Source organism: Malaclemys terrapin, chromosome 2 (genome assembly GCF_027887155.1).
Source record: "Malaclemys terrapin pileata isolate rMalTer1 chromosome 2, rMalTer1.hap1, whole genome shotgun sequence".
Lineage (NCBI taxonomy): Eukaryota > Metazoa > Chordata > Testudines > Emydidae > Malaclemys > Malaclemys terrapin.
In genome coordinates, this window is record NC_071506.1 from 169,581,329 (window position 1) to 169,606,876 (window position 25,548).

General features: G+C 41.3%; 1 protein-coding gene across 1 annotated transcript in view; it reads left to right on the plus strand.

Moving 5' to 3' along the window:
* Positions 1-25,548, plus strand: part of GABBR2 (gamma-aminobutyric acid type B receptor subunit 2) — an 847,514-nt gene that overhangs the window by 174,464 nt on the left and 647,502 nt on the right. The gene's annotated exons all lie outside the window — the stretch shown is intronic.

The following is a 25,548-nucleotide window of genomic DNA, read 5'->3' on the forward strand; positions in this document are numbered from 1 at the left end:
CTGATTAACTTTTTCTGGCTAGTGTGCGGTTTGTCTACCCCATCCCAACCACCTACAGAGGTCAGATTTAAACAAATTAAAATCACACACATAATGTCCCGAGTTCTTTAAATCAGTTGTCATCAATTCTGTTGCTTTTAAACAAGCTCAGGGTACTGAACTTTCATAAACTGTACATGAAAGCTTAACTTAGTCACTGTGGCATGCCAGCCCCTTCAAATCTGATGAGCATGCTTCTTGGTACAGAATATTTGAGGCTGTGCTGCATATAATGCATGAGAAAGAGTTGCAGATGGAAGTAATTGGGCAATAGTGCAGGAGGAACAAAGGGATGACTTGGATATAGTTGCATGTTTTATATTTGGTGGCAGCATGAACCAAGAAAGAGTCAAAAATGAATCCAGTCTCCTTTAAAGGGTTAGATTTTGAAGAGGAGATGAACAATAATACTTTGATAGCTGAAAGTTAACCCCTATTTTCTCTACTTTGGGGTATAATATAAATAAACCGAATTTTAAAATTTAATATGGACTATTGACAGTTAAACATTAATAAGTAAAAACCCACACAACCCTAAAACAAGGCTTTAGAAATTATTACTCTCTGAAGAAATTATTTCTGTTGTACAACTTTTCTAGATTCATCAGTTTTCTGGTATGACCTGCTTACTTAGTTAACTTTATCTTTTAATCCATTCTTAGTGTGTTTTATAGATCTGAACACACTTTGTTAAGTAATTTCAGTAAATAGACACAGGCAGTAACAGTAACATGAATAAAATAATGTAATGGTTGTGGACACAGATTTTTAATATCATTTTCTGATTAGCTAGGTAGGGGGTTTTGTTGCTGTACTTGTGTTTTAAATTCACCATGGGCAGTGCTCACATTTGGATGTATAGGTGTTTGTTATAACTCACTTCTGATTCCGGTTGAAAAATGGTTTGTAAATTGAGTTTTTAAAAAGGAAAAGAACATTTTTTGTGGGAAACATATCACTTTTTTTTCCAATTCATGCACTGATGTTTGGGCTGAAGTATAATAGAGCATCCAAGGAACATACTCATGCCCTCTGAAGAACACTGAGCTGTATGTTCTGTGATTAATTAATACATATCTCTGCCTGTCTCCTTTTCTGTTCAAATAGCAGGCTTAAGTCTCCTGTAATGCAGTTTGTGTAGTTAATTTACATTTCTACAAAATGGATGTAAAATACTGTTATATCAAAATACTCTACTCATTCACACCAGTGGAAGCACTTTATACCCATTTTGTGTAAATGACTACATAAGGTCCAGGGCAGTAGAGAGTCAGGCCCAGTGCTTACTTTGTAATGAAAGAAGAGCAGGGCTCAAGCAATTAGGTTCTGGGGCTCAAGCACATTTTTTTACTTTCATAACTGCCATGACAAGCCCAGAGGTGCCGGGGCTATGAACTGCCAAGCCTAGAGGTTACAGGGCTCAACACTGGCAAGCCCTGGCACAAATAAAGCTCTGGTCAGCTCCATTAAGTTTTGTATAATTCAGGCATTTATGGATCCATTCCGCTTAGGGCTTGGTTAAGGCAATCTGGTTTACCCCAAAAGGGGCAAGACCAAAGGCAAAAGGGGACCACCAGTGAACCAGGTTGGCAGGTCCTAGAGCAAACCATGCACAAAAAAGGAGGAGGGGAAGAGAGGGAATAAGAGGAGAAAGGAAAGGACAAGAAAGAGGAAGGAGGCATCTGTGGATGTGCACAACATAAGAGGATACAGGAGGATGTGGAGAGGTGCCCAGGTTTCATTGCCAGGTGGTACACCCAGCCAAAGAATCAGTAATCAAGAGTTTACAGGGTAAGATAAATGAACTGCTCCTTTACGGTTCCAGGTGGACCTACATCTTGTAAACAAGAGTGACAAGTTCTGTTTCCTATATTGCTGTATGTGACTAGCTGGTGATGGAAGTATCTAATATTTATGTATGCTGTCATGTACTTTAAGATTTTCCAGTCCTAGGTGTCTTGTACTGTCATAGGCTGGTGATATGGACTAACTTAAACTAAATTAAAAAAATACATGCAGAACTTAAATTTGCCTCTTGGAGGCTAACCTAAGTGGCAGCATAATCAAATAATCACATATTATTCTTTAAATATATTACACTGCTCTACAGCCAAAATGCTTCTGAAATAAATGTAGTCAAACTTTACTAATTCTGGGTCACTGAGAACGAAAATGATGCTTAAAATACTTGATTGGCTCTAGTTTTCAAGATATGCTATTGGGTCAGTATATACGACCCTTGACTTGGGAATGGCGGAGGATAAGTGAGTTATAAAGGGAAGGGATCTCAATTTAAACCAGAAATGACTAAAATACATCTTTGACTGGATCTATGAATAAATCTATGACTGGGTTTGGACAGTACTTGTTTTTTAGGCAAAACAATGAATGATGCAATCTGAAGCTAGTATTGCGTCATACATGATATGAATTGCATCATGTTATTCCTAGAAGTCATGGATGATGCAGTTATAATGAAGCTTAGATCACTCTGCTGAACAAATTGCCCTATATCAGCTCTAGAAATCATACAGTGTCATGCTCTCTTATTTGTCAGTGTTTGATTTTGCAAAGGGACACATTTCTGTTTAGCCAAAGTGAGCAGAGATGCCTCGTACTTGTGTGAACAGTACAGATAACTTCTGCTATGTTTGTGGTGAAGTGACTTTTGCATCACAAAAGCGCAGTATAACCACTATGGTTAAGAAAGCCTATCACCTTTATTTTGGCTGCAAAATTGGAGATCAGGACAAGAGGTGGGCCCCGCAGATATGCTGCAACACTTGTGCAACAAATCTTCGCCAGTGGTTGAACAGGAAATGCCTTTTGCAGTGCCAATGATTTGGAGAGAGCCAACAGATCATAGCAGCAATTGTTACTTCTGCATGGTGCCTCCAGTTGGGAAAGGTGTGTCAAAGAAGAAAAAGTGGACTGTGCATTATCCAAACATTCCATCAGCTATACGCCCAGTACCCCACGGAGAAGGACTGCCGGTTCCTGATGCACCAGAATCATTCTCACTTGAGTCAGACGAGGAAGAGGATGAAACTTCTGGTCCTGAACCATCAATGTCACAGGACCCACATTTTTTCCCATCCTCCTCCTCTGAACCACACCTCATAACACAAGGTGAACTGAATGACCTTGTCAGGGATTTGGAACTACCCAAGAGTAAGGCAGAGCTGTTGGGCTCCAGACTACAGCAGTGGAATCTCCTGGCAGGTGATGTTAGGGTTTCCATGTTCCGTGACCGTCAAAAGGATCTTGTCCCATTCTTCTTCATGGAAGGTGATCTTGCAGCCTGCAACAACATCGATGGTGTGATGGCAGCCCTCAACATCATTCACGATGCAGATGAGTGGAGACTGTTCATTGATTCATCAAAGATGAGTCTTAAAGCTGTTTTACTGCATAATGGCAATGTTTTGCCATCAATTCCAGTTGGTCATGCAGTACATATGAAGGAAACCTATGACAACATGAAACAACTTTTGAGGTGCATAAACTATGACCAACATCAGTGGCAGCTTTGTGGCGATTTGAAGGTTGTTGCTCTCTTGCTTGGTCTGCAGACTGGATACACAAAGTACTGCTGTTTTCTCTGCGAATGGGATAGTCGTGCAAGAGATTCCCACTACATCAAGAAAGACTGGCCACTCCGACAGTCATTGGAGCCTGGGAGGAAAAAAGTGTTCAGCATCCACCACTTGTTGAATCAAGGAAGATTTTGTTACCACCCTTACACATCAAGCTGGGTCTGATGAAGAACTTTGTCAAGGCCATTGACGAAACACAAGCAGCTTTCAAGTACCTCCGTGGAAAATATCCAAGGTTAAGTGAAGCTAAGATAAAGGAAAGTGTCTTTGCTGGTCCTCAGATTCGTGAACTTCTTCGAGATGATGCATTTGACCATGCACTGCGTGGTAAGGAAAAGAGGGCATGGAACACCTTCCAGTTAGTGGCAATAAATTTTCTCGGAAACAACAAGGCAGACAACTACAGGTTGTTGGTGGAAAACCTCCTCAAGGCATACAAAAGCCTTGGTTGCAACATGTCACTAAAGATACATTTTTTGCACTCTCATCTAGATTTTTTTCCACCGAACTGCGGAGCAGTGAGCGATGAGCATGGCGAGCGATTTCACCAGGACATTGCAACAATGGAGAAAGCTATCAGGACAAATGGAGCCCATCAATGCTTGCAGACTATTGCTGGACAGTGACAAGAGATGCTCCATTTAATAAATACAAGAGACAAGCCAAGAAGCGCCGAGTAGACACCAAATAGGACTAAACTATGTACATAATAGTTTTTTGCCTTTTGTTTCATAATAAATTTTATTTATATAACCCTTTTGCTGATTTTTAAAGTGTTACATAAACAGGACAGGTGAAATATTATCATGTAAAGCAACCATAAACACATGAAAAGACCTAGGTTTACAATTTATGATTAAAACTCTACTATCTACACAATATACGCAGACATAAAGTGTAAAAACTTAAATATCTTAGAAACAGTAGCTAATCAGTTGTTTTAATTATCATATTTGAATTCAGAACATCAAAATACATAATAAATAGCACATTTTATCTCTGAAGCAGACAACTTCTCAAAAATTGTAGGCCAGTGTTACCTTAATAAAGTTTAATTCATTATGGTTAGAGTTCAACTGTTTTACATCCTAGAAGGATTTGAATTTAAAAATTTAAAGTCTGATGGAGAAGTTGGGAGAAGTCTATGACAAAATTTCTTGACCTCTTGGGTTGCATTGTGCATTACAGTTTTTGGTGTGTTTTTTGAATACATTAAGATTTCCCCCTGCTTCAATATCATTTCATCTGTACTTAGAAAACCCTTTAGTAATGCTTTCAGATGTTGGTTAAGGGCAGCGCATAACGGAGTCTAGGGGAGGCTAAGCCTTCCCAAATCTCATGCTGCCAGGGGGCAGGGGGAAGTGGTGGATTACTGCATGGGGCCCTTTGGAAAAATCTCCCCCTGCCATGGTCTTGGGACTGGAGGAGCTCTCGCTCCCTGCCACAAAACTTTTCTGGTCTCAGGGCAGCAGCGAGGGTGGGGGCCAAAGGAGAGAGCAGGGAAGAGGTGGAGGGGGGTGGAATTGGGGCAGGGCCATGTGGGAAGGGGCAGCACAGGGCTGGGGCCATGGGAGGAATAGGACAGGGCCATGGGGAAAGGGGCCCGGGCTCAGAGCTGCAGCAGGGGCAGAGAGCTTGACCCCAGATGGGGCCAAGCTTTCAGCCCCCCCCACCTACATAGTCCCGTTAGACCTCTCAGCCACCCCCCCCAGCCCAGCCCAGCCAGGACCGTGGGGGGAAGGGGCAAAGCTCTAAGCCTCCCCATCCCCCCCGCCCTGGGGCCATCAGGGTGTGTGTGGGGGGGGCGGGGGAAGGCTGAGAGCAGCGAGCAGGAGCAGAGCCTCATCTGGAAGAGGCGTGGCCTTGACTGGAAGAGGCTGGGCAGGGGTTAGTTTCCCCAAGGGGAAGCATCTCCCATCACCCATGCACAGCCCCAGGTTTGGCACTCAGGCTCTTTCTACAATGCATGGGGAAAGTTAGGTGCCTAAGAAAGGAATCCACAAAAGCCAACACACTGAGCAGGGCGTTGCCTAAGCTAGCCAATAAGAAATGGTGAATAGAGGGGTATAGCCTAAGCCTCATTGCTCAAAGGGAGTTAGGCTCCTAACTCCAGGCCAGAGGGAGGCACCTTTCTTCACTTGGGATTCACAGCCATGAACTCTTTCCTGGAATTAGGCACCTAAGCCAGCTCAACCCTTTCTTGTGAAAAACAGCCAGAGGAGGTGGTGGTGCCCCCGTATAACTTTTAGCCCAGTGGGTAAAGCTGCCACCTGGGAGACCTGGGTTCAAGCTCCACCCTGCTGGAGGTGGAGCAGAGACTTGAGCACAGGTCTCCTTCATCCTACATGAATGTCTTAACCACTGAGCTGTGGGATATTTGGGGGCACAGTTTTCCCAGTGTCTCCTGATGAAGATGTTCTACTTTTTATAAAATACTTAAATAGTCAGTAGGGGTAGAGGGGAGACTGTATCCCAGTAGCTAGGGGCCTTCCCTAAGATGTGAGAGTAGCAAGCTCAAGCCCCCATGACACTCTCTGGAGTGGTTCATGACCATGAGTGCCAGTCTCAGAGCAGACTGTGAAGAAGCAGGTCAGACACCCCACGCTGGTGGTATGTTCTATAATTAGATTTCACCAACCCAGTAACAAATGTGAATTCATGAAGCACTATAACAGTCCCACCATAGAGTCTCAGACAGTCCCCTTGGGCACTCCAGTCTATCTTTCCACCCACACAAGCAGGACTTAGTGATAAAGTGTCACTTACATCAAAGATCACAAAATATTCAGGTTGCTCCCATTCCCAAGAGACCATTCACTTATGCCAGGTCAATTTAGACGTCAGATCTCACACCAAAGACAAAGCTTGCAGCCAATCCTATAGCAAACTAACTAAGGATTATTAACTAAGAAAAAGCAGTGAGATAGTTATTTACAGATTAAAAGCAGGCAACATATGCACACAAATGAGTAACAGTCTATGGTTCCAAAGGTGACAGAGATGTAGTAATCTATCAGCATTGAACTATTTTAGGGCTCACCCAGGTTGATCCTGAAGATTTCTGCTTTTGTTTCCTAGCTCCAGCCCTGTGGGAGTTCAATCAGCAAAGAGATGAAGAATTTTCATGTCAGTTAGCTTCTTCCAGAATTCACGTTGATAGGATGAACTTCCCTGCAGGTAGCATCTGCACGGGTATGAGAAAGCCATTAGCCCAGTCTTTCTATTGTGATGTCTCACTATGGCCCACTTAGATTTGACAAAAAGAAGAACAGGAGTACTTGTGGCACCTTAGAGACTAACAAATTTATTAGAGCATAAGCTTTCGTGGGCTACAGCCCACTGCTTATGCTCTAATAAATTTGTTAGTCTCTAAGGTGCCACAAGTACTCCTGTTCTTCTTTTTGCGGATACAGACTAACACGGCTGCTACTCTGAAACCTTAGATTTGACAATCCTTCTTGATGGGCAGGGGGATCACTCTTCCTGCCTGGGCTCACAAGTACAGAGCAGGCATTTTTACAGTTTTATAAAGCAAAACTTACAAGTAAGATTAATGCATGTGTAACCACCACACCTTCTGGGTGTGGTGGTCTGTCCAATCTAGTGGCACCGAAACCATTTAAAGAGAGAGAGTTAAATGAATCTGCTCTACAGCCTAAGCTAACAGCCAGTTGGCTTTTAACTCATGCGGTAGAGGCTCATGCACTAAACTCCCAGTTCGATCCTGCCCGCCAACAACCAGGGTCTGTCGGTGTTACACATGTAGCAACTTACAAGCATCTTATAGAGTCTAAATACTAAGCACTTCTTTACAAGTCTAACATTACCTTGAACAATATTAACATACAGGTGAGCTGGTGTGGTTTCCACTATGAAATTCTCAGTGCTCAGCTGACTCTTATCACCTTTGGCCAAAGCTGGGACCAGGTCTACCAGCATCACACACCCCTACTCCAATTAATTATTTATAAACAGTGTAACAGCTGCAACTAGAGAGATTGCAAGGAAAGACCTGCCTTGTAACACCCCATTGCCCAGAGGCTAGGCTGCTCTCCTGGAATACAGAAGACTTGTATTCAAGTCCCTTCTCCAAATCAAAGTGGGGATTGAACCCAGTTCTCCAACAAACTGGGTAAATACTCCAACTACTGGGGTAAAAGTTATAAGGGGAAAAGCTGCTGCTGCCAGCACCATCAAATGCTCCTCCTCATTGGCATACTCTGATCAGGCCCTGCAGGTAAGATAGGTAAGGGACCAATTCATTTAAGGATCCCATTGGGCTTAGATGTGAATTAAGTGCCAAGCAGCTCAGCAGCATCAGAAATAGTTAGCAGTGTCCCTACTCACCAGCCAAAATGTTGATGCTGAGGGGACTTTACCAGAGAAAACATGGGCACCTAGAGAATTTAGGCATCTATAGGATTAGGCAACAGTTTTGAAGAGGGTTTCTAAATTTTGGATTTGGGCACCTAAATCCCTTTGTGAATCTAGCATGGGCTCTTTCCACTGACTCCCATAGGAGCTTTTTTGCTCTCTGCAGCTGTGCCCAACCTCAGAGCTCTTGTTAGTCCTTATGAGGATCACGTGATCTTCAAGCTGTCACCTGATCCCTGACCTCACTGTCTCAGTTCAGAGGCAGCTGATTAGTCACATATGGGGGACTAGCCACCCTGTGACATATACTGTAGTCAGTCATCCCAAGAATGTTACAAGACAGTACACTTAACTTTTTCAGTCTACAACTGTTGCCCGATTTTTGTTATTTATGAATTTAGATTTTCCGGTTTTTACATTCATCTTAATTCAGTCCTTCCATTTATTTACTGAACAGCTGTATTGAGCATGTACTCAGATAGGTGTCAGTCTGTGCATCTCAATTTTAAATGTACTAAAAGAAGTAAGGTTGAAATAGTGGTCAATAGAATTCAACAATCACATTTCTGACCTGCTTCAACTATCTGTTCATACCTACAAAATTATCCGGAAGATATTACTTCTTTTATTAAAACTGAATGTGGAGAACATTAATGAATCAGCAGTATAGCTTAGGTGTATAAAATATGCATCATTCCAAAGCATCATTAAGGGCATGCATTTAACATACTAATATACATCCTTATTGGATTTAGTGAACCTCAAGTACTGGTCACAGTTCTCAACAATGGATCACCATCTTGTGCAGAAAGAAATAAACATTTACTAATTAACAACACAATAAAAATGAAAATAAAATAAAAATGAAAGAATAATTGTTATAACAAACCTGTAAAAATACAGTTCCATAAAGTAATTAACTCAAAGTTCAAGAATAAAATAAATAAATAAAGTAATTCTGCATGGGGGGGGGAATTGATTATGCACATATTATTTTTGAAAATTTAAAGATTAAAGTTGAAATGTATCACCTCCTGTTTATGCAGTGTAGTTGTAACTTGTCTCTCTCACCAGCAGAAGTTGGTCCAATAAAATGTTACCTCACCCACTTTGTCACCTCCTATATAGCAATCTCACTCTAGATGAAGAAAAAAAATAAAGCAGCATGTTAAATGAGCCAAAATATGAAAATCTCTCGCTGAATTGAAACTTCTTTTTGTGGCTTTTTGGCTAATATTCTAAAATGGTATCAATACAGGAATGAAAAAAAAGATAGATTTCATGTAGTCTGTAGCGGTTCATCTGCAACATGACAAGATCTGTTACGCTATTTGAAAGGAAGTGTTATTTATGGAAATTAAATATAAACAATGAGAATGAAGAGCATGAAAAGAAATGTGAAAGTACTAGAAGAGCCACACACCAAACTGACACTAGTGATTGAGTTGAACCTGCCAAAATTATTTTCCTTAGCACTTCAATTTGTACTTGAGTCATAATCATCCAATACCCTGCAAATCTACTACATTCTATCACTTTCTCTGCAAATGAAAGAAGCAACAAAACAGCACCAAGTTTGCATTATTATATTTAAATGAAAATGATCACGGTGTTCAAGTGTGTGAAACAATGCCTTTTGATGCTGATTAAATGCCAAAGCACAACTGATGTGCGGGAGGAATCTCAAAAGCCTTTATTACTAGTAAAAAACACTACAGATATTATCATTATCTTATTGAATAATAAAGACTAATTCAATGTTTTATTAGAAATAAATTATTTCTAACAATTTCATGGTAGAAAGGCTCTATTTATTTTAGCATAAGCATAATGGTTAATATGTACCTTTTACTCAGCTGGGCTCTGTGAGCTGTCAGGTTGGAAGGCTAGGGCCTTCTTCTGAGAATAATCCCACTGAAGCAGGAAACAGCTGGAAGCAATCAACGAGCTAAGCTAGGTAGGGAAAGCCTGGCTTTAGTAAGAGTTTGTACTGTGATTTAAGGGAATGGTTTTGCTTTCATTCTAATGAAAATACACTGGTTGTTTGTCATTTTGGGGAACAGGTGAACCCTTTACTTGCTCAACATCCTGAGGAAATGTGAAACTGCCTATTTTAATTCTTTTTAAAAGGTAACATGGGGTATGTCTACACTGCAATTAAAAACCCACGGCTGTTCCATGCCCACTGACTCACGCTCCCAGAGCTCTGGGTAAGGGGCTGTTTAATTGTGGTGTCAAGCATCAGGCTCCAGTTGGAGCCTGGATGCTCCAAGGTGGGAGAGTCCCAGGGTTTGGAAACATCTACACTGAAGTTAAACAGCCCCTTAACCCAAGCCCCACCAGCCCAAGTCAGATGGCACAAGTCAGTCACAGGTGTCTAATTGCAGGGTAGACATACCTATGGACTTCTTAAAAAGCTGAGTGTGGCTGATGAGTGGGTGTTTCTTTGGCTATGGCTGCCTGTACTTGATATAGCTTGAAACTTCCAGACAATAGACTATTCTGCTGAAAGCCCTATTTTTGTTTCTCTTTTAATCTTTATAAATGGGGGTATGGGGCACCTTTGGGCTGTAATCAATCAAGACATTTTAAGTTTAAAGAAATTTAGCCACTCTATTTTCAGGGCTAGGAACAAATGAAATGTTTTCTTTGTTTTTTTTAAATAGCTCTAAGAGGGTTTTTGGCTCTGACATATTTTTCTCTTTTAAAAATTCAACCATGTCACATAAATAAACCTATTCTTCATGAGGTCTAGTGAACAGTGTAGCAACCTGGAAGAATTTGGAGGAGATACCAGGAAGTCCATCTTTGTGCAGATGGCTAGGAATGTTAATCTGCAATTAGAACAGCTCCATAAATAGTTCTTTTAATAAAAAGCCTATTTTTAGTTTAATAAGAATGGAGTCCTCTCATGTTATTACATGGTGGCAGTGATCAGTCCGATATGTGTAATAAGGAAGAGGGTGTGACCAGAGGTGAAAGTAAGCCGGTACGGGCCGGTACGGAGGACCGGTAAGAAAAGGAGACTGGCTGAGGGAGGGAGAAGCCTGCCCCCTGTATAAGAAGAGTTTAAACTCATCTGTTCCCTGCGTGGTTCAGCCCCCGGGGTTAGGAGCTGTTTCTGGCATCCTTGTTAATTTCACTCCCAGTTGTTGGGGCAGGGGGAACGGTGTGTGTGACCATGGCAGGGGCAGTTCTTTTCTGCCCTCCGGGATGAGGGGATCTCCTATACACAAAAAATACAATCAAAATCAGGAACCATTTCCAAGTTCAAATCTATCCCATTCCCTCCCCAGCAGAGGATCATGGTTGTGATGTCCAAACTGCTTGCAGATCCTCTTTGAAATGTTACTGTTTAAAAAAAACAAAAAAAAACAAAAAACATGGAGAACATGGTGGGAAGATGTGTCATGATGATCAGGGTTTATTTTGGGCAAAGCAATATTGCTAAAACAACTAAAGATTCACAGGGAAAGCAAATAGCCCCCATAGACAAAACCACAAAGGGATTGGAGGGGAAAACTGGATATTCAGGGAAATTATTGTGCCTCCTTTAAAATAAATAGTAGTTTTCATTCCACCCTCTTTATATATTGATTTAAAAACCTGAAATGTCCTTAGGACATAGGGCGTAATCTCAGATCTCTTTTTGTTTTGTCCTGCCTGCAGAGTGCAGAGGCTGGAATTGACAAAACTTTCTCTAAATATCTTGTATATTTCATGAAGGCTATTTCAGTTGTCCTTCATTCACTCCTGCCTTCCCCTACTACTAGCCACCCATTGGTGTGCCCCCTGCACTCTTTTATGTGCCTGGAAGGGAGATTTAAAAATCCTTGATATCTGACTTGCTAGGAAATAGGGAGGATCTAGGGAAAGCGGGGCACTGGTGGGCATGGTGAAATGCAGTCCCTTGCCCCCCTGTCTCCCTCCCTGGCTGGCTGGCTATGGTTTTTGCCTGGGTTACTTACTCCTTGGCAGACCCATCCCAGTGGCATCTGCTGGCTCTCTGCAGGCAGCAGCAGCCCACAGGGGCCGGTTGCTGGGGTCGCTGCGGGTCAGCGGCAGGTTGCAGCTGCATTGTTTGTGACACATTCATACACATACACATACATAATGTATGTATTACTATCCCGTGGGGAGGGCACCGGTGCCCTTTTGAGGGGTGGGGGAACAGGGGAGACAGTATTTCTGCTGCTCAAACCTCAGGAACTTCTGTAAGAGTCAAGGTCTGGCTGGACACTGCCAGCGCATCTGAGGGCGCCCAACTTTTGGATTGCTGCTTAATGGTGTCCCCAGGAAAACTTCCAGCCTCAGCAGCTGCTGTTATCTCTTCCAGGCTGTGGGAGGGAGCCGTCCGGGAGACAGGGGAGGAGACGGAGGTCTGGGGGGCATGCGGCAGCAACAACACAAGCAATAGGGAGTGGCAGGTAGGGGCTGCAACTCCAACGGGGACCACTACCCACCGCAAAGCCGCCCCAGCCCCTGGCTCAGTCCTGGCACGTGGAAGGTGTGAGTGGGCCAGCCTAGTGGGGGCAAGAAAGGGGCATCCATGGAAAGGACTGGATGGAGCAAAGCATCCTTATAGCAACTCCCACATTGGGCCACACAGCTGCTCTCGCTGCTCTCCCTGTTATCGTGCGATGCCTCAAGATGAATGTGCTGCACGTCGGCCCTTTCCAAGCCACAATTTCACATATGGCGTGGGATTCCACTGAGTATAAGAAGGTCCCACACATGAAATGAATAACAAGTCTGCCACATGACGAGTGGTAAGTGCAGTCCGTTTCACTGCAATGATGTTGTTCATTGCACTGAATCCCCTTTCGCAGTCAGCATTGCTTGCAGCAAGGGTGTCCACTGCAAGGATGAGTTTTTTGAGTTTACCAGGAATGTTTTTTCCTCCATAAGCCTTGAATTCAACAAATCCCAAGTGTGTTTCCTGTTGATTGATCAGCCAATGCTCTTATTTCCTTTTCTCCAAAATGGGGATTCTCTGTCTCTTGCTATTTTTTGGGATTCAAAACTGACAAATTGTTAATTAAGTTCTTATAATTGGAAGACCTTTCTTCACTTGTGCTTTGATCGGCTTTGTTTGAGGCAGTTGTAAATAGCAAGTCTGCGCGATTACCATGTGGGGGTACCGTATGGCACTCAAAAGCTAACTTTGGAACATCCACATGAATGTCTTCCTGGGAAAACAAAATCTTCTTGTCTTGCTTCACAGATCTAAATCTCTGATCCAGGTATATTCTAAATGTATATGTACAGTATGGATGGCTCTCTCAAAAAAGATAGCTCTTCAGTGTAGGAGTTGAACCAACAAACAGCCCCCTGAGGAAGGACGGACTCCATTTAGGCAGCACACATTAAGCAGAAGTTCCTGAGGTGTGTTAGCCCAGAAACACTTGTCTCATCCCCCCCCCAAAAGGGCACTGGCACCTTCCCCACAGGACAGTAATACATACAGTATGTATGTGTATGAATGTGTATGTCACAAACAATGCAGCTGCAGTCTGCTGCCGACTGCCCCGACCCCAGCAACCGGCTCCTACTATTGTATTATAGTAGTATTGGAGATCCCCTCATCCAGGGGGCAGAAAAGAACTGCCCCTGCCATGGTCACACACGCCTTCCCCCTGCCCCTTCCCCAACAACTGGGAGTGAAATTAACAAGGATGCCAGAAACAGCTCCTAACCCCGGGGGCTGAACCGCGCAGGGAACAGCTGAGTTTAAACTCTTCTTATGCAGGGGGCAAGCTTCTACCTCCCTCAGCCAGTCTCCCTGCTGCAAGCTAGAGGGAAGTCCCTGCAGCCGCTGCTAAGTGCCAGGCAGGGAGAAAGCACAGCCTAGCGTCGGCAGCCTGGCTGGAGGAGGAGGGAAGACACGGAGAAAAATGTGACAGTGAGTTTTCACTTTTTCAGGCTTATTCCAATATTAAAGTTTTATTACAGACAGTATTTTTAGTACTAGTAGCAGCTTTATTTTCTATATCTATGTCATGCAATGTGAGGGATCCATGAAGTACGTAGGAGAGGTGGGTTGCTTGCTTGCGATTGGACCATATGGGTAAGAAATGTAAATTACTTTCACCCCTGCCCAAACCCCAGGGCTCCCAGCCGCCTCTGCAGCTGGTAGCTCCGGGGGTGATTTAAAGGGCTCAGGGCTCCTAGCTTCAGCCGGATCGCCGAGCCCTTTAAATCCTGATTTAAAAGCCCCGGGATTTAAAGGCCCCACCTCTTCCGGTAGATGCCACACCTCTTCAGTTGAGGCCCCACCCCCTCCGCAGGACTCTGAAGTACCGGTAAGTCCTTTAAGTTACTTTCACCCCTGGGTGTGACTAGCATGAAGAAAAAGCAGCACCTATAACAGATGAAACACATAGTATGGAGGTACTCAGGCCATGAGTAAAGTTGGAATACCAGACCAATAAAACAAAACCAAAAAACCTTGTACAATTATGGAATCAGTAGAAGAAAGAAATTAGGCTGTATACAGAGCTGACTGGGGGATAAAGATGAGAAAATTAATTTACAGTGTTTTGCTATTTAATTGAGGAAAAGAGATGAGAACTGTGTGAGACACTTTGCCGTGGATAATATCTGAAATATATGAACATCTGATAAAAAGTGTCTCAGTAGTGTGACCTCAGGGATAATAAGACAGTGTTGAGATTTTTGTTTTAACCTGAAATCAAGAAGCAGAAGAAAGAATAGATACTAGTGTTACTGAGCTGAGAACTCCAGCATCCACATGTAATTTTAAAAATATAAAATATTCCTTAATCAGAGATAGGATTTTTTGTGGGACATATGATTTCAATCTAAAGGTGTGATTACTGAGAGAAATCAATCTAACTCTGGAGTAATGCCTCCAAATGGCATGGGCAGTTAAACTATCCAGGGAAAGGATCAAAACAATGTCAGTCACAATGTCAGTTTTGGGAGGGAACTTAGAGAGGGAGCATGAGAGCCAGATACACATAACAAACATTCTTTAGATTTAGGCGAATAAACAGCCCCCTGAACAAAAACAAAAAACCCTAAACCACCAACAAAAACAAACAATCAAAAAACCCTACAAGAGTAATAATAATGCAGGCAGTTGTCCATCAGCGGGGGGGGGGAGGGGAGGGAGGGAATATCCAATTTATTGCACTAAATGCAGCATATAGGATTACCTGCCTTTTGGCATATGTGTGTATTCAGTGCAAGCAGCTCATAGCCATCAGAGACTGAGTATGGGCTCTTGAGATTAGAGTGGCTAAACTGGGGAGGAGCTAAGGGTGATAGAGAGGTACATAAATTAGACTTTCCAGGATACAGTAGAGCAGTCCCAGCCCCAGTCTGATAGCCTCTGTGCTATGCAGGAGGACAAAATTCTTCAGGAAGGAGAACATCAACCTGGAGTAGAGGGAAACGATCCCATAGTTAGGACCCTCCTTCCGGATGATGTCATGGTATAGTCCTGCACTGAGGATACTGCTCTGGGGGAGGGAACCCCAATTATTAGGAAGAAACAGGTAATAGTAATGGGGGATGCACTTATTAGAAATTTAGATAGTTGGGTTTGTGATGGCTCGGAGAACTGCATGGAGAATTGCCTGGTGGGTGTGAAGGCTGAAGACATCTTGAGACATCTAGACAGGCTTATATGCAGGGCTGGGAAGGAGCAAGTGTTTGTATCATGTAGGTACCAATGACATGGGGAAAGGTAGGAGAGGTGTCCTGGATGCCAAATTTAGGATGCTAGTTAATAGATTGAAGTCCAGGAACTCCATGGTAGCATTCTCTAAAATGCTTCCAGTTCCAAGTGAAAGGCCAGTTAGACTGGCAAAACTGGAGGGTCTCAATGCCTGGATAAGACGATGGTGTTCAGAGGAGGGATTTGGGTTTATTAGAAACTAGGGAAGCTTTTGGGAAAACAGAAGTCTATACTGGCAGGATGGCTCCACCTACATCAAAATGGAACCAGGTTGCTGGCATGTAAAATTAAAAAGGTCATAGAGGAGTTTTTGAACTAAGGGCTGGAGAAAAGCCAACAGGTGCAGAGGAGCACACGGTTTGGACAGACACATCCCTTAGGGGAGGAGTTAATAAAGGGGATGCTCTATACCCTAGTAAAGAGACAAGGATAAAAGCTGATAAAGTACAGGTAGGAACTGAAGAGAAACAGTCAAATGAAAACAAGGCCCATTCAATTACATCCCATGCAGACAGACAACAAAACATTGACAAATGTTATAAGTTCTTGTGTTCAACTGCAAGAAGTGTAAATACTCAGAAGAACTTGAGTGCTGATATTAAATAAGGCTATTTATATAATAGGTATCACAGGACCTTGGTGGAACAATGACAATCAATGGGACACGGTAATGCCAGAGTCCAAAATATATAGGAATGACAGAGTTAGATCGCACTGGTGGTAGTGGGGTGGGGGAGGCAGTATATTTGAAAGAAAGCATAGAATCAAATATAGTAAAAATCTTAAATGAATCAAATAGCATCATAGACTATCTACGGATAGAAATTCCATGTTTGAATAATAAGAGTATAGCAGTAGGGATATACTACTGACCACCTGACCAGGACAGTGATGGTGATTGTGAAATGCTCAGGGAGATTAGAGAAGCCACAAAAACAGAAAACCCAATAATAATGGGGGATTTCAGTTATCCCTGTATTGACTAGCAACATGTCACCTCAGGAAGGAATGCAGAGGTAAAATTTCTAGACATCATTAATGACTGCTTCTTGGAGCATCTAATCCTGGAATCCACAAGGGGAATGGCGATTCTTGGTTTAGTCTTAAGTGGTGCACAGGATCTGGTCCAAGAGATTAATATAGCTTAACTGCTTGGTAATAGCAACCATAAAGTAATTAAATTGAACATCCTCATGCAGAGGGAAAAACCAAAGAAATCCATCACGCTAGCATTTACTTCAAAAAGGAGAACTACACAAAAATGAAGAGTCTAAGTTAAATGGAAATTAAAAGGAATGGTCACAAGACTGAAATGCCTGCAAACTGCATGGAAACTTTAAAAACACCATAATAGAGGCTCAAATTATATGTCCACCCAAATTAAAAATGAAAATAAAACAATACAAGGACGAAAAAAATGCTATCATGTGTAAAAAAGAAAGTAAAAGAGGTAGTTAGAGATAAAAAGCCATATTTTAAAAAATTGAGTCAAATTTTACTGAGGAAAATAGAAAATAATATAAACTCTGACAAATTAAGTGTACAAACATAATTAGGGGAGCCAAAAAAGAATTTGAAGAGCAACTAGCAAAAGACACAAAAACTGATAGCAAAAAACGTTTTTAAGTACATCAGAAGCAGGAAGCCTGCCAAACAGTCAGTGGGACCACTGAACAATCGTGGTGCTAAAGGAGCACTCAAGGAACACAATGCCATTGCTGAGAAGCTAAATGAATCCTTTTGCATCAGTCATCACTGCAGAGGATGTGAGGGAGATTCTCATGCCTGAGCCATTCTTTTTAGATGACAAATCTGAGGAACTGTCTCAGATTGAGGTGTCATTAGAATTGTTTTTGAACGAATTGATAAATTTGACATTAATAAATCACCAGGACCAGCTGGTATTCACCCAAGAGTTTTGACAGAACACAAATATGAAATTGCAGAACTACTAATTTTGGTAAGTAACCTATCGCTTAAATCAGCTTCGGTGCCAGATAGCTAATATAATGCCGATTTTTAAAAAAGGCTCCAGAGGCAACACTGCTCTACAGCCAAAATGCTTCTGAAATAAATGTAGTCAAACTTTACTAATTCTGGGTCACTGAGAATGAAAATGATGCTTAAAATTGTTGATTGGCTCTAGTTTTCAAGATATGCTATTGGATCAGTATGAATGACCCTTGACTTGGGAATGGCGGAGGATAAGTGAGTTATAAAGGGAAGGGATCTCAATTTAAACCAGAAATGACTAAAATACATCTTTGACTGGATCTATGAATAAATCTATGACTGGGTTTGGACAGTACTTGCTTTTTAGGCAAAACAATGAATGATGCAATCTGAAGCTGGTATTGCGTCATACATGATATGAATTGCATCATGTTATTCCTAGAAGTCATGGATGATGCAACCATAACGAAGCTTACATCACTCTGCTGAACAAATTGCCCTATATCAGCTCTAGAAATCATACAGTGTCATGCTCTCTTATTTGTCAGTGTTTGATTTTGCAAAGGGACACATTTCTGTTTAGCCAAAGTGAGCAGAGATGCCCGTACTTGTGTGAACCGTGCAGATAACTTCTGCTATGTTTGTGGTGAAGTGACTTTTGCATCACAAAAGCGCAGTATAACCACTATGGTTAAGAAAGCCTATCACCATTATTTTGGCTGCAAAATTAGAGATCAGGACAAGAAGTGGGCCCCACACATATGCTGCAACACTTGTGCAACAAATCTTCGCCAGTGGTTGAACAGGAAATGCCTTTTGCAGTGCCAATGATTTGGAGAGAGCCAACAGATCATAGCAGCAATTGTTACTTCTGCATGGTGCCTCCAGTTGGGAAAGGTGTGTCAAAGAAGAAAAAGTGGAGTGTGCATTATCCAAACATTCCATCAGCTATACACCCAATACCCCACGGAGAAGGACCGCCGGTTCCTGATGCACCAGAATCATTCTCACTTGAGTCAGACAAGGAAGAGGAAGAGGATGAAACTTCTGGTCCTGAACCATCAATGTCACAGGACCCACATTTTCTCCCATCCTCCTCCTCTGAACCACACCTCATAACACAAGGTGAACTGAATGACCTTGTCAGGGATTTGGAACTACCCAAGAGTAAGGCAGAGCTGTTGGGCTCCAGACTACAGCAGTGGAATCTCCTGGCAGGTGATGTTAGGGTTTCCATGTTCCGTGACCGTCAAAAGGATCTTGTCCCATTCTTCTTCATGGAAGGTGATCTTGTAGCCTGCAACAACATCGATGGTGTAATGGCAGCCCTGAACATCGTTCACTATCCAGATGAGTGGAGGCTGTTCACTGATTCATCGAAGACGAGTCTTAAAGCTGTTTTACTGCATAATGGCAATGTTTTGCCATCAATTTCAGTTGGTCATGCAGTCCATATGAAGGAAACCTATGACAACATGAAACAACTTTTGAGGTGCATAAACTATGACCAACATCAGTGGCAGCTTTGTGGCGATTTGAAGGTTGTTGCTCTCTTGCTTGGTCTGCAGACTGGATACACTGAATACTGCTGTTTTCTCTGCGAATGGGATAGTCATGCAAGAGATTCCCACTACATCAAGAAAGATTGGCCACTCCGACAGTCACTGGAGCCTGGGAGGAAAAGTGTTCAGCATCCACCACTTGTTGAATCAAGGAAGATTTTGTTACCACCCTTACACATAAAGCTGGGTCTGATGAAGAACTTTGTCAAGGCCATTGACAAAACACAAGCAGCTTTCAAGTACCTCCGTGGAAAATTTCCAAGGTTAAGTGAAGCTAAGTTAAAGGAAGGTGTCTTTATTGGTCCTCAGATTCGTGAACTTCTTTGAGATGATGCATTTGACCATGCACTTCATGGCAAGGAAAATACGGCATGGAAAGCCTTCCAGTTAGTGACAATAAATTTTCTCGGAAACAACAAGGCAGAGAACTACAGGTTGTTGATGGAAAACCTCCTCAAGGCATACAAAAGCCTTGGTTGCAACATGTCACTAAAGATACATTTTTTGCACTCTCATCTAGGTTTTTTTCCACCAAACTGCGGAGCAGTGAGCGACAAGCACGGCAAGCGATTTCACCAGGACATTGCAACAATGGAGAAACGCTATCAGGGCAAATGGAGCCCATCAATGCTTGCAGACTATTGCTGGACAGTGACAAGAGACGCTCCATTTAATGAATACAAGAGACAAGCCAAGAAGCGCCGAGTAGACACCAAATAGGACTAAACTATGTACATAATAGTTTTTTGCCTTTTGTTTCATAATAAATTTTATTTATATAACCCTTTTGCTGATTTTTAAAGTGTTGCATAAACAGGACAGGTGAAATATTGTCATGTAAAGCAACCATAAACACATGAAAAGATCTGGGTTTACAATTTATGATTAAAACTCTACTATCTACACAATATATGTAGATATAAAATGTAAAAACTTAAATATCTTAGAAACAGTAGCTAATCAGTTGTTTTAATTGTCATATTTGAATTCAGCACATCAAAGTACATAATAAATAGCACATTTTATCTCTGAAGCAGACGACTTCTCAAAAATTGTAGACCAGTGTTACAGGCAGTTAGCCTAACTTCAGTATCAGGTAAATTGGTTAAAACTATAGTAAAAAATTCAATTATCAGACAATACATGAACACGATAGGTTGGGGAAGAGTCAACACAGCTTTTGTGAAATCATGCCTCACCAGTATATTTGAATTCTTTGAGGGTGTCAAAAAACATGGAGAGGTGTGATCCAGTGGAGGTAATATACTTGGACTTTCAGAAAGCCTTTGGCAACGTCCCTCACTAAAGGCTCTTAAACAAAGTAAGGAGTTATGGGATAAGAGGGAAAGTCCTTTGATGGATCAGTAACTGATTAAAAGATAGGAAACAAAGGGTAGGAATTAATGATCACTTTTCATTGTGGAGAGAGGTAAATATTGGGGTCCCCTAAGGATCTGTAGTGGGACCAGTGCTGTTCAAAATATTCATAAGTGACCTGGAAAAAGGGGCAAACAATGAGGTGGCAAAGTTTGTAGACAATACAAAATTATTTAAGATAGTTAAGTCCAAAGCAGACTATGAAGAATTACAAAGGGATCTCATAAAACTGGGTGACTAGGCAAGAAAATGGCAGATGAAATTCATTGTCCATAAATGCAAAGTGATGCATATTGGAAAACATAATCCCAACTATATATACAAAAAAATAAGATCTAAGTTAGCAGTTACCACTCAAGAAAGAGATCATTGTGGAGTTATCACGGATAGTTCTCTGAAAACATCTGCTCAATGTGCAGCAGCAGTCAAAAAGAGCTAACAGAATCTAAGATATCAGTAGGAAAAGGATAGATAATAAAACAGAAAATATCATAATGTCACTATATATATCCATGGTATGTCCACACCTTGAATTCTGCATGCAATTCTGGTTGCCCCATCTGAAAAAGATATATTAGAATTGGAAAAAATATAGAGAAGGACAACAAAAATTATTAAGGGTATGCAACAGCTTTCATATGAGGAGAGATTAAAAAGACTGGGACTGTTCACATAGAAAAGTAATGGCTAAGACGGGGTATGATAGAGGTCTATAAAATCACAAATGGTGTGGAGGAAGTGAATAAGGAAGTCTTATTATCCCTTCACATAACACAAGAACCAGGGGTTGTCCAATGAAATTAATAAGCAGCAGCTTTAAAACAAACATAAGGAAATACTTGTTCACACAATGCACAGTCAACCTGTGGAACTCATTGTCAGGGGTTGTTGTTAAGATCAAAAGTATGAATGGTTTCAGAAGATAATAAGATAAGTTAATGGAGGATAGATCCATGAATGATGGTCAGGGATGCAACCTTATGGTGCAACCTCTGGGTGTCTCAAAACCTCTGACTGACAGAAGCTGGGACTGGAAGACAGGAGATGGATCATTCAATACATTGCTTATAAGTTCATTCCCTCTGAAGCAATTGTTGGAAGACAGGACACTGACTTAGGTGGACTGTTGGTCAGACTCACTATGGCCACCCTAGACCAAACAATAGCCTGGTGATTAGGCACTCACTTGGGCAGGAGGAGTCTAGATATGACCTGAAACAACATTGTTCAAATTTCTTTGATTTGCCAAAAAATCCAGAAAATGTTTTGGTTCAACCTGAAACATTTTTTTAATTATTTTGTTTTATTGGGGGGAAGGGCAGGAGGCTCTTCATAGTTATTTGATTTCTGTGGGAGCTAGGCACCACACTAGGTGCCTAGCTGCATCTTTAGGTGCCTAAACATCTGTATATATTTGCCTCTAAGAGACTGAGATGTCTAGGTCCCATTTTCAAAAGTGACTTGATCTCTTAGGAGCTTAAATATCACTGAGAATCAATGGGCTTAGCAATGCTAAGTCAAGTAACTCTAAATACCTCTAAAAATCTGGACTTCAGACAAGAAGTGACAAAAGTCATGAATCATGATAGCAAGCTTCACCTCCAGGAGGAAAGATCCCAGCAGAGGCAGATGGGGGGAAGCAGTTCTTATCACTTTTACTTTTTGTTTTATCTAGTAGCAATGGGAAATTAATCAGACGGAGGTTTGGTTATGGCTGAGCACCCCCTGTTAGGGAAACTGGAATAAGAAATGTTAAATGAAAAAGTTTCCAGGACATAAGTTATTCTGGCTTTCTGTGAGAAGAAAGTGGAAACTTTATCTAACATGCTGAGTGGACTCAAGTTCTGGATGCTAATGTGTGATAACCAGAAAGTGAAACTGATTAGTAACAAACTGTAAACAAATGTGATATTGACTTCTATTTTCATCATCTGTACAGAGTGAGAGGGAAAAAAAGCTAACAAAAAGCAAAAATGGTGGGAAAGCATTTAAGTTCTAAAACTTCTTTCCATTTGTATCATCCACAGTGTTATTAACAAGGCAAGATTATTTTATTCTATTTATTTAGTTAGTTAGTTTGTAAAATATATGGGGCTTGATTTCAGAGGTGCCAAGCACAGTAATTTAAGACTGATTAGAAAGGGAGCTTCAGATGATCAGTACCTCTGAAATTCATCACTGTGAATTTTAACCTGATAATGGTCCATAATTTATTATTAATAAGGGCATTTTAGATACTTTATAAGCAGTAAAAATTGGGCCTGTTGTTGCTTGATATCACACCTTCCCTTCTGGAGTAAGATTGTGGTGAGATTACTGTCACAATATTTAGATGCCTGTGATTTCCTTAATTCTTGTCTTACTGGATGTAGACCTGGCTTTGGCATTGAAACTACATTGGTTATGTTGGTTGATGATCAGGCAATGTAGCAGAATTATGTGTTCTTGCTGGTATTATTAGTTCTGTCCCCTGCCTTTGATCACAAAATGACATTGACTTGTCTACAGGCCCTGGCAGGAGTGGACAGAGCTGCTTTTTGTTGGCGTTGTTCTTTTCTCTTGAAGAGATTTCACTGGTAGCTGTTCCTCTTTCCATACAGCTCTCACATGTCAGGGGCATCATTCTGTCACCTCTCCTGTGCGATGTGTTTATGGGGCTGTTACGAGGATTAATAAGGGGACACGGAGTCTAGTGATTTTAGTATGCTGATGGCACCCAGCTTTGTGTCTCTCATATAACTCATATAGTTTCATTCAATGCCTCAGTCAGCGTCTAGTTGTGGTATGGAGCTGGCTCAAGCTCAAACCAGCAATACTGAGATGGTTATGAGTGGTTGGGTGAGGAGATAGAAGAAATAACATCAGTTCCTTTAATTGAGGAAGTGGTTCTGTCATTGGGGGTTGTAATTTAGATGTGATTCTGTCCCTCCAGCTATTGTTGGATGATCATAATACAGAAGTAAACTTGTCAGTTTTCTGCTGTCTGTATCTAGCCAGGAGTTTGCAGCCTCCTATGTCATATGTGGATCTTGCTACTAGTATCAAACTCTTGTCAGCTCATGATTAGATTATTGCAATGTGCTCTACATTGGACCACTTATTATAATCAGGGCAACTGAAATAGTGCAGGAAGCAGCAATTCATTTATTGAGTGTGGCATCTCGCTGGGTGTATGTACCATTAGTATTCTGGGATCTGCACTGGGTGTTTAAGTACTGTATGGAGTCCAAATGGAGTTTAAGTAGTTGGTTATGACTTGGAAAGCATTAAATAACCTAGCAAGTGCCTACTGGGAGAGTACACTTCTCTTCCTGTGACACATTGTCCCAGCTGTGGACACTGGAGATGCTCAAACTAAATCCCCTTTCAGAGATGGAGCTGCTGGGAGTCCACATGGGAGTTCCAGGACTCACCAGTGCCACCACCGTCTTGATCCAAAATAGCCCATATTTGGGGAACCTCTAGAAATTCTGAAAGAGCCATCCGTTTGACAGGGTTCTGGGAGAGGGATGGGTGAGAAGGAGCCTTTTGTTGTTTTTTGGCTAACTGCTCAAGTAAAGTTGGTCCTCTGTGAATGTTTGTTTTTTAATGCTGCTGGGAGTATTATATTGATAATTGAATTGACAGGATGCCTAGATCATTTGGATAGGTTTGTTTTTATTTTTAAATATAAAAAGATAAAACAAATAAAACAACTTACAATTTAAACTCCCGAACCTTCTAAAGGATCTTCCCACTTGGACCATCAGGTCTGAGTGGAGTCCCATCCATTTTACTAAGGCTCTATGCAGGCAGATTCATTAGAAGGATCAGGCTCTAGATAGTCAATATTTAGGGAAAGGATAAGAAATAAGATGCAAGAAAATGTGAGGTAACTGAGTGGTGAACTTCAGCATGAGTCATGTTACTTTAAAGATTTTATTTTTAAACATCTGTAGATCTTAAATTTGTGGAGTAAGGGTTTTTTATTCCTTTGTTCCTTTTATATGTACTATATTTTATTGGCCACACCTCCCAACTATTTCTTTAATATTGACGTTCTCCTTCTTCCACATTCTGGTTCGCACTTTCCATAAACACCATTATTCTGTGAAACACAAATACCACTAAATATCCACAAAAATCAGCAGTTGCATCAAATAACTTGAAGTTGGTGTCATAGGAAATGGATAATTGGACCTACAACCTGGACTGGTGAGGTATAAATCTTTCATGCCAAGAGTAGAGTACGCTGAAATGTTTTAGAACTTGGCCTAGTTGTAGAGTGTCATTGAAGTTCTGCTCAGGATAAACTGCTACTTCAATTTGGACACGTGCCTCAATCCAGTAATCGCATTGTTAATTCCTACATTGTTCGAGTTTATCAGCAGTCCATCAAATTGATAAGTCTGTGCCAAGCTGAACAAGTTTTATTGAAAACATCTGACATAATGGGGAGAGAGAAGAGTCCATTTGTACTGTATCATGCAATAAAAATGCATTAAGTGCAAAATTGTATCCTTTGATAAGAGTAAGAAGAATAATTCTGTCCCAAATGGAAATAGAACCATATTTTTTCTTTTAAAGGATGAAATCTGTAAGAAAATTAATATATGCTTGCAAACGTCTTAGTAGAAATCTGTGTTCTTTTAACAAAGTGCAACACAATTAATATTCTATTTAAAATAGGATGATAGTAAATGTTATATCAACAATATCTGAATACATGTGAACAAATCAATTGTTATAATTAAATATTGGAGGCTGTTATACCATGGTTTTATAAGGATTATATTTAAAGAGGACTTCTTGGATAAAAAGGGGAGAACTAGAAAAAAGAATCTGCTGGCCCCATAAGCCACCGTATAGCCTGACAGATATCTGATCTGTATCTGCTCCTATTAATGTCTAGAAACAGAATTCTTGATTTCAGGCATATGTTCTACTAACATTCTTCTACAAAATG